Source organism: Ptiloglossa arizonensis, chromosome 2 (genome assembly GCF_051014685.1).
Source record: "Ptiloglossa arizonensis isolate GNS036 chromosome 2, iyPtiAriz1_principal, whole genome shotgun sequence".
Classification (NCBI taxonomy): Eukaryota; Metazoa; Arthropoda; class Insecta; order Hymenoptera; family Colletidae; genus Ptiloglossa; species Ptiloglossa arizonensis.
Genome location: NC_135049.1, coordinates 16227115 through 16243660, shown reverse-complemented (window position 1 = coordinate 16243660; position 16546 = coordinate 16227115). Strand labels below are relative to the sequence as shown.

Here is a 16546-nt window from a genome sequence, read left to right as displayed (position 1 = left end):
TGACTAGGTGTCTATTGGCTTCGCGTTTCGGTAAGTTTTTTAAATTTTAGTACTTTTCGAAGAATTTTCATCACATTGTCCGAACTTTCGATGAAAGATAATTTCCTGAAATTTTTCCTCAAGGACCGTAAATTGTAGACAAATTTTAGAACAGTACAGACATCATTACTCAAGAAATTAAACGAATACTTAAAATATGGTTGCTCTTCTAAACAAATAAACATTTGCAATTTTAAATATTTTTATATGTATAATATTTATGATTTTCGATCAATATTTTTCATTTTCGAATATCTCGTTCAATACGATGCAATAACAAACAATTAAACCGTCCAGTGTTTTCGTTTGGCTTTCCAACTATCTTTCAAGTTACTCTTGTCGTTCGTGTTTCCTATCTCCTCCACGGTTTATTTTCTTCTTCGAATAAATACGTGACCAGCAGTAACGTCGAGACGAAATATTATACCGTTAATATACACGTCCCGTCGAGAATCCTTTTTAAATGCACACTGAATTGCATCTGAAGTTACGAACGATGGAAGGGAGTGCAGTGGATAGTAATGTGCATTCGTACACCATTTTGTAAGTTTCCAAACAATTTCTGCATCCAGACATTATACCATTTCGAACATTACTAGCATTGTCCCTTTTCTGTGCTTGAAAATTGTTCATTCTTGATTATCCCTAATTCCATAATTAATAAAACTTTGCGCATAAATGACTAGTTACTACTGTACACACAAATAGAACATAACCAGATATATTTTCGGAAATTAAGACAAACTTTACAATATTCCAAATTTGAGGTTCAGATTCGTTAAGATCTTTCTTACGTTCTCTGTGTAATATTTATACTACACGATTTTCTTCTATTCTAAGTTTCCGTCTCCCGAAGAGGGTTAGCAAACGATCGTAACGTTCGAAGAGAAATAAATACAATTGTTATCGTCCGAAAAGTTTGCTTCGGATACCAAAGAATTTGTATTTTTTTTTCGTACACATCAGGAGCAACAAAGTACCCGAATTACCATTAAAGAAATAGTTGTAGGTTTACTTAGTCTCGAGTCCGTCGCTAGTGTTGAGCTATTCCACGCGCGGTTGCAACTACGCTAGTGGTTAGGGGTAGGGGTATTTCGTAAAAGGAGGGGTAGAGTTGCCGCGCGCGCCATCGTATCGTCAGTGAGCAGCGAGCTCTCGTCGCGCGAAGATCGTTTTGTTACGCCCCTCGCGGAAACAGCCGAGCCACGTGCTTGTTCGTTGCGTCGCGTTACTTTCCCCGGACCGGTTCTCGTTCGCGGTGAAAAAGGCCACGGCGGCCGCGTTCGAACAAAAATCGCGACAGGTGCATCGGTGTCGCTGGGCTGACGGGATCGCGTGCTCGCCTGACCGACGAAAAATCGGTCTGGGGAAGGACCGACGAAGGTTATTGCAATTCAAATCGAGCAGCTTCGCTCGACGTCCTCCTTCGTCTCTTCACCGTAGGTGTTTCTCTATTACACGTCGAACTTTCGAAACCCATTCTGGATAAAATTTGTTCTCGTTTGTTCTCGTTTTATCGCTGTCACTTCGAAACCCAACGTCATCGAGTAGATCGCAAATCGTAGACCGTTGGTGCCGAATCATTTTTCGACCGTTTCACCCGTAACGAAACCTTTGGACATCGTCGATTTGAAACGTCGCGGTGAATCGATTCCCGGTAAGAGCAAACAGACCGGAATACACCGTAAACGATGACGTCGGGGTGTCGTAATTTATTCGTAGGGTACACGCAACAAGTACAAGATGTCACAGCCTCTGCACGCGTCGATGACAAAAATAATACTCGATTAGGGTTGGTAAATGCTTCGCGGAAGACACTTATCTCTTATCGCGTTGCCCGCGTTAAAAATTCTTCCTGTTTGTCGCTACTCGAGTTGTTCCAGTGGCCGTAGAATCGACCGATATTTCGAGGCGAAACGTGTCCGTAGAATTAGAAGCCGGTTCTACGACGTTAACACCGAAAGTGTCGAGGATAGAGTGGTTCGTTGCGTAATGACTGTAATTGTACGGTGTTTGGTGTCGTGATAAGGCATGCACTCGGATGTTGTTCAGCTTGGAGGAAGCGAACTCCCACGTCGCTACGTTTTCATTGTAATTTCACGGAAGACAATGCGGCCAGATACGCGTCTTAACGAGTCTGGACGATGTTATCGTACGGTTGACGAACGCGACGAAACTCTGAGAAATATTTTGTCAATAAATTGCGCCTCGTATATTATCGAATCTTGCACGCCGGAGAATCTACGGGAAGTTGGCGAACGAGCGTGTAAACGATAAAATTAGTAGCTTGGATACATTGAGAGCGGTGAGAAGTTGATTTACGTTAGTTTTTTAACTACGTGCCCGGAATGCTCTTTGGGGTATTGAAGTTTGTTCCGTGCCGAAAGATTTGTGGTGGCTGACGTTATCTTTCCGGGTGTTTGTAGATTGATCGCCGCTGGCTTGTCGAACGCACTTCGAAATTTCAGTTCGAGTTCGGTGCAGCTACACCGGCTAGTTCGGTTCCAACGAAACGTCGATTTGCGATTCTTTCGTTACATAATGGCTCGTCTTTACCGTATTTATGATTTTCTCCGACTTTCGTAACGCTTCGCGGGTTAACTACAAATGAGCGATTATACGGTCGTCCCGACACGGAGTCTGCGATAAATAAATAGATAACGCAGCCTTCGAAGTTTTGTACGCTATTTGTACGAGAAAAAAGAAAAAAACACGCGCAGATTAATCGGATCTGTACCGCAGAAACGTATTTGGGAATTAATAAGAATTTTAAATACCGTGTATCCGATTTGTTGGAATTATTGACAAGTTTTTCTTTTATTTATGTATATGTTCGTGGTGTACCGTGTCGCTATGATTTTGCGACAAAGTTACAAATTTGAATCGATGCATGCTCGATGGACAAATCGAAACGTGATTTCGATATTCTCTAAAATTCTTCAGTGCCCGTAAAATTTGAAAACACGGTTACGACATCTTAATTTGTTTAGAACTACATATTAGCAGTTGCATAATGTCTCGATCAACGTCGAACAGGCGCACCGATCGAAAGATTTCGTGAAAGTCGCGGCGCATCCTCGGATATACAACGTGTACCGAACGTGATAGTACCTCACCTCGAGGAAAATGAAAGGTTTTAAAGGTCGCATTAGTGACGAGCTAACTGTTGTTCAAATGGTAAACCGGCAGAGCTTAATTTACGTTGCGTGAGTTATTAGGAAAGCTCTTTACAACCGAGCAGCTAGTTACGTTATCGTTTCGCTTCGCGAATACTCGCTAAGCCGCTGTGTGTTCTTTACTTAAAATCGAAAGTTATCACATTGTGATAACGTTTTCGAACCGTCCTTTTTTATCTTTCTATTTTTCAAATATTCAAATATTCGTGGCTCTAATTGTTGTATAAATAGTCGGAGTAATTTAAATCGACGCGTATTTACTTCTCGTAATTTTCATTACAAAGTATTCAAAAATTTGAACGAATCAAAGCGAGTCTACGCGAATTTGTATCAACGAGCGAAAAATTGAGCATGTGACACGTAGCGGGAAATGTAAACGCAGATAACCCGGTAAATTTGTAATAAAAGATTTAAAGAAATGTGGAACAATCATTTATGTTTGTGAAACACGAACGAATGTGGTGTGAATTAAGTAGAGTAACGTCACACATACGTGAGAGCGTATCGAGTATCCGTGCTGTGTTGTTGTTGTTCGTTGTTCGTTATTTTCCTCTTAAAACGGTCGAAGAAAGACACCAAAGTACGAGAACGTATCGATTCGAACGAGTTTGTATTTCAATTACGTTCGACGTTGAATCGATTGCGTAATCGCGTCCGCGAAAATTAGGCGGAGGTAATGGCGCGTATTTTCAAGGTTCTTTTCATTCGCAGATCGAAAATCCAACGTGTGTTTGTGAGAATCGAACCACGGCTCGAGAATAATTCCACTCGGTTAAAATCATCCTGATCGGCGAAGATCAACAGTTCCTTCGGAAGATCTACGAGCCACGAGAAGCGACAGGTGTGCAGACAGGTAGGTTTGAATTTTTCCACCGATTGTCTTGTTTTTATTTTTTTTTTTTCGAGCACGAAACGTTGATCTTCCGCGCGGCAAAAGTGAAAGTCAACAACGCAGGACAGCCGCGAATTTTGCCGATCGATCTGCTTCTGTGTTCGCATAAATTGCATCGTCAATGGTGCATCGATTCGCTTTTTGCACTGTCATGCCTGATGGTTTTTTCGCGGTATTTTCTTACCTCGGTGAGTTTCGTTTTTCTGTTCATTCGATCCAGATCGAAGATCGAATTTTCAAAGCTTTGATTGGCTTCCCGATTAACCCCTTCGTGGATACTGACACTTACGTATACGTTTAGCTTTTGTGTTATTTCGAACAGGGTAACGTGAACACGATTTGGACAATTACTTATCAAATTCGAGCACTTTTTCGAGTTACATTTTGAATCTTGTTGAAATTTTGATACATTGTAATCCTTGACAGTATTTAACTGTATTTCGAAGGATCGAACAAAATTTCGAAAATTAATAATTTCATAGCTGTTTCTTTCATAACCGTTGAATGTGTTTTAGGGTTCAGTTCAAATCAAATTTCCTTGAATTATTTCTTTCCAATTGTTTTAAACAAATGTAACGTTTTTATAACAGATACGATTTTAAAGATTTTATAAAAATGAAATCCTCTTTACCGATTAATTTTCCAAGATACTGACGTTTTACAATTCATCGTTAGAAACTTAATCGATGTTAATGCTGCGATTTATGCAAATATGTAAATTAGCATGTTTGCATATTGCAGTTTAATTCTTGCGCATATAACAATGCTACGCGATGCTAGATATATAAAGTTCTTGGCGAATGATTGAAAATACAAAGTGTTTTCTCAGTGACCACAATATTCTGTCCCATTTTCAACTTTTACCCGAATCAACGTCATTATCTGGAATTTCTAATGGCGTAAAAGTTCTAAGAGAAGTTTCGAACCGAGAACGAATGACAGACGCTGTGTCGCCAATTCACTTTGCTGCAAATGTGCTCGAAATTCTTTAAATTTTTGGCAAACGATCACACTTTAACCGGCAACTACCGCAAACGTTCTTTTGCAATATTGTCCGTAAAACTCTCAAGATTTTTGTAACGCTTGCAGAGTTTCGGTACCGTGAATGGAATTTTAGCACCTCGATCGTACCATTTTAAATTTCCCTAGTAGGAATCAACACGTGCACAAGTTTCGACATTAATTACAATACCGACAAACAGAAACCGAGAAACTTCCATCCGTGGTAAGGTTCGATACGCCTATGAACCAATTAAACAAGTGCACGATGACTTGGAGCACTCGTAGTGGAAGAGAAATGTTTTCAATAATTAATACCATTAATAAAGTTTCAGTTCTCAATATCTACAGAACGTATTATAAAGAATATTTACTGCAAAGGGATATCGTTCGTTCTTATCTAAGATATCGTTAATTTGAAAGTGTTCGTATCTTTGAAAATTTATCGGCAGAAAGAATGCTGTTAAAAAGTTGCAAAAATGTGGTAAAAGGAAATTTTGTTTGAACTGGAATAATATTTATTTGGTATTTCTATCTGTTTCTTGTAAGCATCTAGAAACTCTTACTCAATTGTCTGTTCGATAGTTATAATTTATCGAACGAAAGTTAGCGTTATTTTTCACACAGTTGTAAAATCAACAGTTTGAAAAATGTCGCAAAATCACAACCTATCGAAATTTCAAAAATATTCGAAATATTACTCCAAAAGCTAGTCAACTTTGATAGATGGATAAACATAAATTTAAATTGTCGTATATTTCGTTAAGTAAACACATTGGTTGAAATTCTGTATTTAAAATTATATTTTTTTCCTCTGCAAGGTCTAAAGTATATCGTTAAATCCGTGAATCTTTGAAACATCTCTAATAGTATAATATACTTCAACTATAATTCGTTATTGCGTTGCATTCAACGCTAAATGGATCCCGTATTTTTTGCACGCTGATTTTATCAAGCACAGAGTGATGAGGGCAGTTCTCAACGATTTAAATAAGAACATATGGTCTTGAATGCGTAATTTGAAATTTCGTATCAAACTATTTTATTCCAGCAATGTTTCAGAATAATGTGTCTGTTGGAAGTTATGGCTGGTCGGAGGACCACGTATAAAGTTACGTGTATTTATTCCTACTGAAAAGGAAGCAAAAAGGTAACGTTATCTTAACTATCTTGCAGATTTAATGATATTATACGTTAATATTTGAGGTATAGGTACACGGTAGTACTTGCTTCCATCAGTCGTAATACCCCAAAACGTCAAATTGTTTTCAAAGATTGCTCGAATAAAAGTAATCCAGTTCGATACACAATTTTCGTTTCACATTTGGAATTATTTATTTCTATTAAAAGTGTTTAGTTTCTGCCGTTGTTCTTTATTTCGTCATATCAGAAAAATTTACAAGTGTCTTACAATTACGAAGATATTCAATTTTTAACATCTTCAAACCTACGCTTTGTATTTTCATCCGTACAGTTAAGAATTTCATTCTTATTTTAAATCTCGATCTTTCGATAAAATTTGATCTCGCAAATAATATACGGATAACTATTTTCTCTTTTATGTTAAAAGTTAATCTCATTGTATTTAAGTTTTTTCAACGCTTTCGAATCATCGTCAATTTCCCACGTCAGTGTGTTCGTTGATTTAAGCAGAAGCGTTCGAATATATGTATGTATTATCGATGTTCGAGAGTGTAACTTCGTTTCATTAAGCGCCTTTGTCGCTCGAATGGTGCATCAACGAACAGGCGACAATTATTCGTCGCGTTAATTACTTGCCATTAACGAGTTTCAAGCGCAGAGAGCAAGTCAAGGTCCTTCGTCTACTCTGTCCAATTTGTATCGTGTTTTCTGGCTCTTCTCTTTTTCCCTTTTCCATTTCGAAGTCTCGTCTCTCACATGCCGGTCAGGTATCGAAAGTAACATTTAATTACCGCAATTTAAATAATATCGATGCGTTCATTGGCAAATTGCATTTACATCGATGCAGTAAGTTCTCCATGTACGTGGTTAATTCCTTCAGAAGCTTTATCTCGTAAGTTGAATATTGCAAAACTCGAATCGTATAAATACAATGAACTACGAGGAGAAAGAATAACCGTTGACGGATGAAAAGGAACCCGATACCACGAGTAGAAGGAATCTGAACAGGGTTGATTAATTTTTGCTTACTCGAAGGCTTTACGAAGGCTGATTAAAACATCTGACCCAATAGGATTCGCAATGTATTTCAGATTTGATCTTTCTTTCCCTTTATAATACATTTGCTTCGCATTGTCAATTTCAGAAGTTAATCAAAGTTACACAGATCCGTACGTACCATTTTATGGAGAAAGATATTGTAGGAAAGGAAATTTTATTAATATATCAATCTTCATCTTCTTAATATTTTAATAGGGAGATGTGTCAGAGTACAATATAAAGTGTAAGAATAAAAAATTAAAAATTTTGTAACAGGTAATGCTCAAGGGAAGATTCTGTAGAACTTGTTGCTTCAGTTTCCATTTTTAATCTATACAGGTTACTTGCAAACGATTTCTTTCGCGGTTTTGAACGAACAAAAACTATCGTACTTCCTTTCTTGGATATAAGCAAGTCCACACTTACGAGTAAAATATTCAAGGAAGACCGAGGACAGAAACTTCGTTTCTAGAACCGAGTTCCTCGTACCTGATTAGTCATTTCGGGAAAAACCCTCAGTAAAATATGAGGAAAAGGTGGGAAACGCTTACTGCCGATCGTTTACCGTTTCACATTTCGACGCGTCTTACAAAACAGGCTGCAACTCCGTTACTTTTGAGAATACGCTTTTAAAACTTCGCGAGCATATCTTCTAAATATTCTATATTTAATTTACGAAAGAAAATGAACGAAAAACCAATTTTTCGTACCTCTTACACGAGAATTCGTCTTTAACGAAGTAAAAAAAAACTGACGGTATATTTCCGTATTAGAATCCATTGAAATATATTTCTTTAAATTCGTATCCCGGTTGTTTAAATTATTTATCGTCAGGGTAGATGTGCATCCTCGATCGAAAGTTTCGATAGCCGAGAAATTTGATAGTGATTGCAGTTTCGTCGTCGTTACAAGCTGCCGAGGCCACGAGGAGAGCATCTCCCTTCTTTTCCTCGCGTTTCATTTAATCTTGCACCCTCGCCAACCCCCAACGCGTATCGCCTTTATTATCGCAATATCGGGAAATTTCTTTCGACCGGGGATAATCGAAGCCCCCGTAGGAGTAAAATTTTTATCGTCATTTCCACCCGCCTCGGCCTTTTCCTAAGGAATCTGTTAAGGCGGGAAGTCGCATTCTGCAGATCGCGCGAAAATTTCGCGCAACGAGCGTTTTCGTTGTAAGTCAGCTCCTCGTTGCACTCGCGTTCCTGTGAAATACACTTTTTCTTTTTATCGCTCGTAACTGGACGACCGTATAGTCTTTGGCGATACGTTTGTTTAGCGATGGCTTCGAGATAGACTTCGAACTAACACTTACCGACGATTGATCGTTTAAATGGGTATTCGTTCCTTCGAAACGGAAATAAATAACAATTGTAAGATTTTGGTCTCAAGAAACTATCGAGTAGTTTAATCGATAATTTTCTTTACGTAATTATACGTCTTCGAAGAATATACCACGATTGATCGTTTAAATGGGTATTCGTTCCTTCGAAACGGAAATAAATAACAATTGTAAGATTTTGGTCTCAAGAAACTATCGAGTATTTTAATCGATAATTTTCTTTACGTAATTATACGTCTTCGAAGAATATGTACAAATTTTTGTACAGTCGAAAGCAAGAGAGAATATCTATAAAGAAAATGTAAGAAAAAATCGGTTATTTCGACTAGAAGAAAGAAAACTAACGTCCCGTTAAAATACTTCGGTTGTACCAGTATCTGATTATTCGATTCTTCTTAACGTTCGAATTGTAATTTTTGCGTTTGCTAGGGATTAATATCGTGAAACAGTTTTTTTTTAAATTTTTCCAATCGTGGACAAGATACTTACATAAATACAACGAATCCACCAATTGAACCCATAATTTCCCATTAACTCGTACCTTACCGTTAGTAATAAGTAATTACTGCTCCAAGGTGTAAAGTTATGAATTAGAAGGTTTCCTAGTTACTGTCAGCTTCGAGTTAATTGAAACGAAAAATGAAGTCGAACGAAAATCGAACTCACGGTTTAGTGCTACCAAGTCGTAGAGATTCGCAGACAAAATTTGCTCCAATTATGAATCCAACGTTTCATTCGGTTATTTGGCGTCTTTCGGACCGCGTATAAACAGAAGGAATTGTAGGTCGACTTGCAAATTTCCGAGAAAATTAAGCGAAACCGACCAGTCACATCGGTCTGGCGCTTTCCTGTTTCTCTCACGTCGGTCAACAGTGAAAATTCTATCCGATCGTGAGTCCAACGTTATATTCGGCTCTCTGGCGCCTTTCGGTCCACGTATAAACAAAATAAACTCTGGATCGTTGTGTAAATTTTCGAGAAAATGAAGCGAGATCGGTGCGACGGGGTAGCCGATCAAGATATCTGCGCGGTCTGCCAATGGGACGCGGACTCCACTTTGAGTAAGATACTTTGCTAGAAGATAGGAGCAGGACCGTGCTTAGACATTTTAGTTAGCGCCCTTTAGTTCGCCTATAAACGGAATAATCTGTAGATCACCGTGTCAATTTTCGAGAAAATCAAGCGAGACCGTACAGTGACATGTGTTTGACGTGGTAGCTCATCGAGATATCTGCGTGGTTCACCGATAGGATGCTAAACTTCTCGAGAACGTAGGTGAAGAGCCGTGACTAGGAATATGGTGTCCATTGCCTATTCACTTTGCTACAGATTCGAGCACGATGCATTACTGTCGTGAAAGAAATTTGATTTGGAGTTTTTACGAGAAAGAATTAAAACGGACGAAATTAACGTTGCCACGATGTCTGTTAACGTGGTACAGTAACTTGAAAACGAAAGGTAACGATTTGGAACATAAATGATTTTTAATAAATTAAAGTAAAACGGTTTTTATAGTCTTTCGGTATTGATTGTATCGATATTTTTGGTTACTGCGAGGACCCTCCTTAAACATATTCTACGATTAAAAACGTATATGAAATTATTTGTAATAAGACTCAACATAATTGTAGAATGTGTCTATGGAGTGACCCAAAACGTTATTATGGTCAATGCTCAAAAGGTTGTAAAAATGTTTCGTTTTGTCAAAAATGAAACGATAAAAAATTGGGGAATTTAAAACGCTTTTTCGAGTTATAAGGGGTGAATTGATTTTTTAACATAAACTATTGAGATAAAAATGTAACACGAAATAATTTCGTATAATTTTATAAATACTAAATATAATATTAAAATGTACAATTTAATTTCTGGTTACTTTTTATAATTACTGGTATATTTTATAGCTTTTTCGAGTTATAAGAGGTGAATTGATTTTTTAACATGGACTATTAAAATAAAAATGTAACACGAAATAATTTCGTATAATTTTATAAATACTAAATATAATATTAAAATGTATAATTTAATTTCTGGTTACTTTTGATAATTACTGGTAGATTTTATAGTATAGTTACTAGTTTTTTCGTAGTACGATGCTTAAGAGGATGTGCCCTTTCTGCACCTATCTTGTCACAGCCCTGTATAAAAGGACTATGTCCGACTTTACTTTTCTATACAAAATAGTTAATGGTCATATAGAGTGCTCGCGATTTCTTCTGCAGATTACTACAAATGCACTAGAAAGAAGAACCAGACGTTTCTTCTGTTTAAACCAGTGGTGCTCAACCTTTTCCCTGGTGAACTAGTTAAAATAAAATTGATATTTTCCGCGACCCAAATATCGGGTAAAAACGAGCGATTAACAATATATTCCAATTTAACACAATATTACTGAAAATAATACATAGTTATATATTCAGTTATTTATTAAAGTATCGTGCCTTCTATTGGCTCCTTTAGGTTGAAGAAGTATGCGATGATTGACATTTGATCTTAGATGCAAGCTGATTAACATTTGGCTTCGACGAAGTTGAATCAAATTGCGTAATATTATTCAGAGTTTCACGTTTCGATTGATTTTTGGTGTGGTTTTATTCGTATTCTCAAATGTAAATTCTGTCGAATATGTGCATAATGTTACAAATGTGCAAAAGAGTCTATTATCAAAAATATTTGCACGATAGTTGGTAGTCATGGTTTTATAAAGTGTTATGTATCGTTTGGTTTTAACTGTAATGTAAACAAATCTAGATCAGATAGATTTTTAATTTTGTTTTTAATTATATTTTGAGTGTCGAATTCTGTGTATTCAGTTCTCTCGTTTCGTTGGAGGATCTATTGCTCCAATTTAGTTTCAAGTGCATAAACCACCAATTTCTGTGCAGGGGTTCTGAATCTATGTTAAATATTTACTTAAATTAAATGTGTTATTACTCTTTTGTATACAAAACTATTCTGTGCACAATTCTGTATACACGAATATAAAATGTACACCTATACAGCGTGTCTCATGACTTGTCAGTTGAATTGTGCCAATTGTACGGATAGAAATAAGAATGAAATGTTCTATAACCAGGGGTTCATAAATGTTTAACGGAAAGGTAAAATCAAAAATATAAACTGCGAACAAAAGGACAACTTTTGTTCTTCTTATACAGTACGGACTAAAATTATATTTACGGTGTTTATCTAATTTACTTAATACTAAGTACGAGTACAAATAATAAATATTGGATTTATTCAACAGAAAGAAAATTGACACGAAAATATTGTATTGACAAAAATAATCGACGTTTGGGGTTGAAGTATTAATAGAAGTTGATACATAGATGTTACATTGATCACTGGCAACGATCTTTAGTAGCAAATACAGCTTGGCTACTATAGATCAGATAAATATCGTCGAAGTATTTTTACCCTGTACCCTAATAACTAATAATAAGAGTAATTTCGTTACCATTTTTGTTATTAGGTCGTCTTGTAAGTTCTCGATCGCGGTGTGTTTATATTTCTTGCGATACATGTTTCATAAACATGCAGAGCTAGAAGGACATGGATGACGAAACTGTTATGCTTCGGTTTAGTCTGTAGAAGGTATTCGAAAGCTACAGGTCGTGACGTTATAAGAATTTTATATTTAGTACTCGATAAAATAATGAGTGAAATGCGCGTCCATTTTCATCTTGTGTTGTATAACTTCCGGAAAGGGAATACAGCAACAAGTGTAGCAAATAACATTTGCGTCGTTCATGGAGAAGCTATTTTATCGGCTCGTACTTGCAGAAAGTGGTTCGATCGATTTTCGAAGGGAAATTTTAATCTGAAAACGAGGAGTTTGTCAAGAAATGTCGCATATTCTATCGTCAAAATCATGTGTTCACAGACATTTGAAGAAAATGAGAATGATGTCAAATTTGGACGTATGTTGGCTTCGTAGGTAAGATTAAAATATGATTTCATACGATAACAAAATAAACAGCACGAACTTATGGGACGACCTAATAGAATTTATACGCGTGTTATAATTGTTTAATATTACATCTATCTGTCTATCTTTGTACATTTTTTCGTTGTTTCAATTCATGAAAAATACCGGTACCGATACTTCGCAAATAGTATGAAAGTAACTACTTGAAGATGCTTTTAGAGTCTTAAGAGACTTGACATTCTTCGAAGCATTTCGCTGTTAAAATTCTTCTGGTACTGATAAAAGTAACATAAATTTTTATTTCGATTGAAATGTTGCAAGAGATTTGTAACTTGGCGCAATTAAATTTGCAAGAGGGAACTGAATACTCGTTGGCTTCTACACGTGCTTCGCACGTTCGTCTTCATATCGTCCCCGTGGGTGGACGAGATAAAGGCCAATCTAGAGGATATGTGTCTTACATGCTGGAAAGTGAGACATATTGCTGCTTACATATGAACGTAATCGAGATACGAATACGTGTGGCACTGATGCAATCGTGCATTAATAGTCGTAAAGTTAGTGGACAACTTTTTCCAACGAAATTGCTGAAAACTTCTTGCACAGGTTGCAACACTTAAATTGGAGTATCTAAATATTCTTTTTTGCGTACGAATATATGACAAAACTGTTACGGATAAATTTAAATCGATCAAAGAGACAAACATTGCGATAGAATTGTTCGTAGACGTTTTTAGCTCCTTTCGTTACTTTTTTAATTTAATTTTCAAATCTACCCCTTCGGGTATACTGGCAGATACGTGTGAGTACGTTTACTTCTCAAAGTATTTTCCATATCGAAACACAGAAATAACTGCGCGAAATTGCGAATAAATAAATGTTTACGATTAAATTTTCCAACGATATAATCCGAGAATATCGTCACATGTTTGATAAATGTCATGGATCGATATCAGTTAAATGTTTGTTTCAAACGGAATAATTCGTCCCTGAAGTTATTAGTACAGCTCGACAACTTAGAAAGGATCCCTGCGGTCTTATTCCAGTTCAAATCCCACAACCTCGTATATATTTAAAAAATGTATGGCATCTGTTAGTAATGTCAAAGAACTAAACGTTATAAAATGTCAGCCTTATAGCTCAAACGTTTTCCGGGATATTAAATATAAAATGTTGTATCTCTTTTGATATGTTTGCTACCAGCATTGAGCCGGTAAACTGTTCACAACAGAATATTCTACGCGTGTAGTAATATTATGTAATATAACGTATGCTTTTAGCTACGAACGTACAAATAAACTGTTTAAAGAAATATTTTGAGTAACGAATCACACGATGTATATAATACTGGTCGATAGTTCTTACTTCTACAGAAAAAGATTGATTATCAAGTGTGGTAAAAATAACGAAACGGATAGGACTAAAAGAATTTGCGTTTAATCTTTTCACAATTGAATTGATCAATGGTAGGAAATGTCTATGTGCTGAATTTATTTATAATTTATTTTCAATTATCAAAGTCATAAATAAAATTAAATACAGAAGTAAAATTTGTACAGAATTGTCCAAACGAACATAAAAAGTTTATACATTTCGGTTTTTCTTTAACTTGAACAGTATCTCGATAATATTGAGTATCATCGAGCATCGTACATAGTTAAAAGGTTAACGTGAAAATATATTCATATTTGAACTTTACACACACGTTACTGATTTTTTCCTGTCATAGTTCGTTACTACGGACCGTTGCCACGAGTCTTTTTTTTGGGGTCACCCTTCCCTATCAACGAAACACACTTAGACGGAGATAAGCTGTAGAAACAAATACTTACTCGAGGTTCGACTGTCGTTCGTTACATCGAATCGAAGATACCTACTATTTATTTGTTTATTCGGACACGAAGTCATTTCTGTTACGCACATGTGACGTTCGTCACACGTGATGGATATCACACGTGATCGTATGTGATTCGTAGTAGCGACTGTGTTACACAGTATAAGAACCAATAGTTGCCAACTTTTGTGTCTCACCGCTCGGTTTCATCCCCACCATACTAAGACCACGCCTTCGGGCATTTTTTCCAACTTACAGCTATATACGTGTCGTGAATTATGTCAGCAGTTCTTATCGATAAACGTTAAATAATATTTACATTGATCACTGCATCACACGTGATCGTATATGATTCGTAGTAGCGACTGTGTTACACAGTATAAGAACCAATAGTTGCCCACCTTTGTGTCTCACCGCTCTGTTTCATCCCCACCACACCAAGACCACGCCTTCGAGTATCTTTTCCAACTTACAGCTATATACGTGTCGTGAATTATGTCAGCAGTTCTTATCGATAAACGTTAAATAATAATTGCGTTAGGAGAATATTGTTACGAATATCATAATCTCGACTTGTATCTAGCAATCTCTGTTGAAAATTAAACGATTCTTTCGCTCGAAAATGTTGACGTCGAAACCGCTGGTTCATCGGTTTTCGAGTTCCCGGATCGAAGCAACAGTTAACCGGCAAGCGAAGTTGAACTATTTCTCTTATCGCAACGAGCCGAGCACTTTAATCTCCCTCTCTTTTTTCTTCCATCTTCATCGAGTTTACCCGAAGCTCGCATATTTCGGCACGCGGGCGTAATAAGGCTGTTCATCGCGGTATTGGAAAACTTGGCCGAATAAATGAAGTTTTTCGCGAAACAGGAATTCTCTCGTCAAATTGCGACTGGCTGGGAGAGTTTCTTTTGACCAAGTTCGCCTTCGTTTCGTGCATTTCTTCATCCTGGCTCCGCGGGACAGCGTCTTTTGTAGAGTTTGTCGTGCAGCGATGCTACGAACGCTTCGTTTTGTCCTCTATTTGCATCGTCGAACAGTCGGATAAAAATCTTATCGGAGGAATGCATCTGCAGCCGCGAATTAATTGCGAGACACGTTGCAATTTATCCTCATCGAACATTTAACCGGTCACCGGGGATTGAACGAAACTATTGAAATTTTTAATTGGTCACGAAACAATAGTAATTTGGTTTCTACGCTCCTGTTTCAAGAAGAGAGTCCCGAAAGTCTGTCTCACTGAAATTTTAATTAACAAATATTAAACGAACGGTGAACTTTATATGTTTTGGAAGCTGAAAAAGCTCCAGTTGAGAGGAAATTATTATTCCGACGTGTCCCAGAATTCGAAGTAACATGGACATGGTTGAATCAATTTTTCAAAATACAATAGATGTAGGAGTACGAATGTTAATAAAAGGAGGATTGGAACTTGTATATTTTATCCGAGACCAACCCTCGTAAAGATACACGTTTCTTCCGAGTTTTTAATTCAATGGAAGATTCTTATAAAAGTTTTATAAAAGAATTCTTATAAAGTTCTTATAAAAGAAATTCAGAAGGAACGTATATTTTTGATCAATATTGTGATTCGATCGGATCATTGAACGCGATGATTCGATCAAATCGGTGAAATCTGAAAGATGGAACCTTTCTCAATTGATATTTGTATTCTTGTGATATTTTTTCACTTACAATAACCGTTAAAAATGAACTTTACGAAGTGAACACGTTAACGTAAAAATTGAACCGGAGACGAACGAGAAAAGCCATTTAAAAGTTCTGAAATTGTTGTTTAAGAAAATTAACGGTGCAACTTCGGCCAGTGTCTGTGTTCTTCGCAAGATGGAATACGAAAAATGTAGAAAACAAAAATGTCGCCGTATTCTCCGACGAATACTAAATTCTAAGAACTTTGCAATGGTTTTCGAAGTAAGAGTAATAGGATATCCATCAGAAATGTTGCGAATCCGTTCGAATCGTCGCCATCTTCGCGGAGAACGGTACAAGTTCGTCCACAGCCGTTTTCTTCGTCGTTTGGAAAAAGGAAAAAGCTGGTCAGCGATAACGCGAGCGCTCTCCACAGTGAAACTGAAATCCTTTTACAGAGATATAAAGGGATAAACATTAATCCTAGAATTCTTTCTCCCCCCAA

The 16546-nt window shown here is 36.8% G+C and overlaps 1 protein-coding gene across 1 annotated transcript in view; it reads left to right on the top strand.

The window, feature by feature from the left end:
• The first annotated feature begins 1192 nt into the window (after positions 1 to 1192).
• LOC143143797 (uncharacterized) overlaps positions 1193 to 16546 on the top strand; it is an 83790-nt gene continuing 68436 nt past the window's right edge. Inside the window, exons 1-2 of the transcript XR_012991249.1 lie at positions 1193 to 1478; positions 3927 to 4068. The gene's annotated coding sequence lies outside the window, so the exon portion shown is untranslated. The remainder of the gene's footprint in view (positions 1479 to 3926; positions 4069 to 16546) is intronic.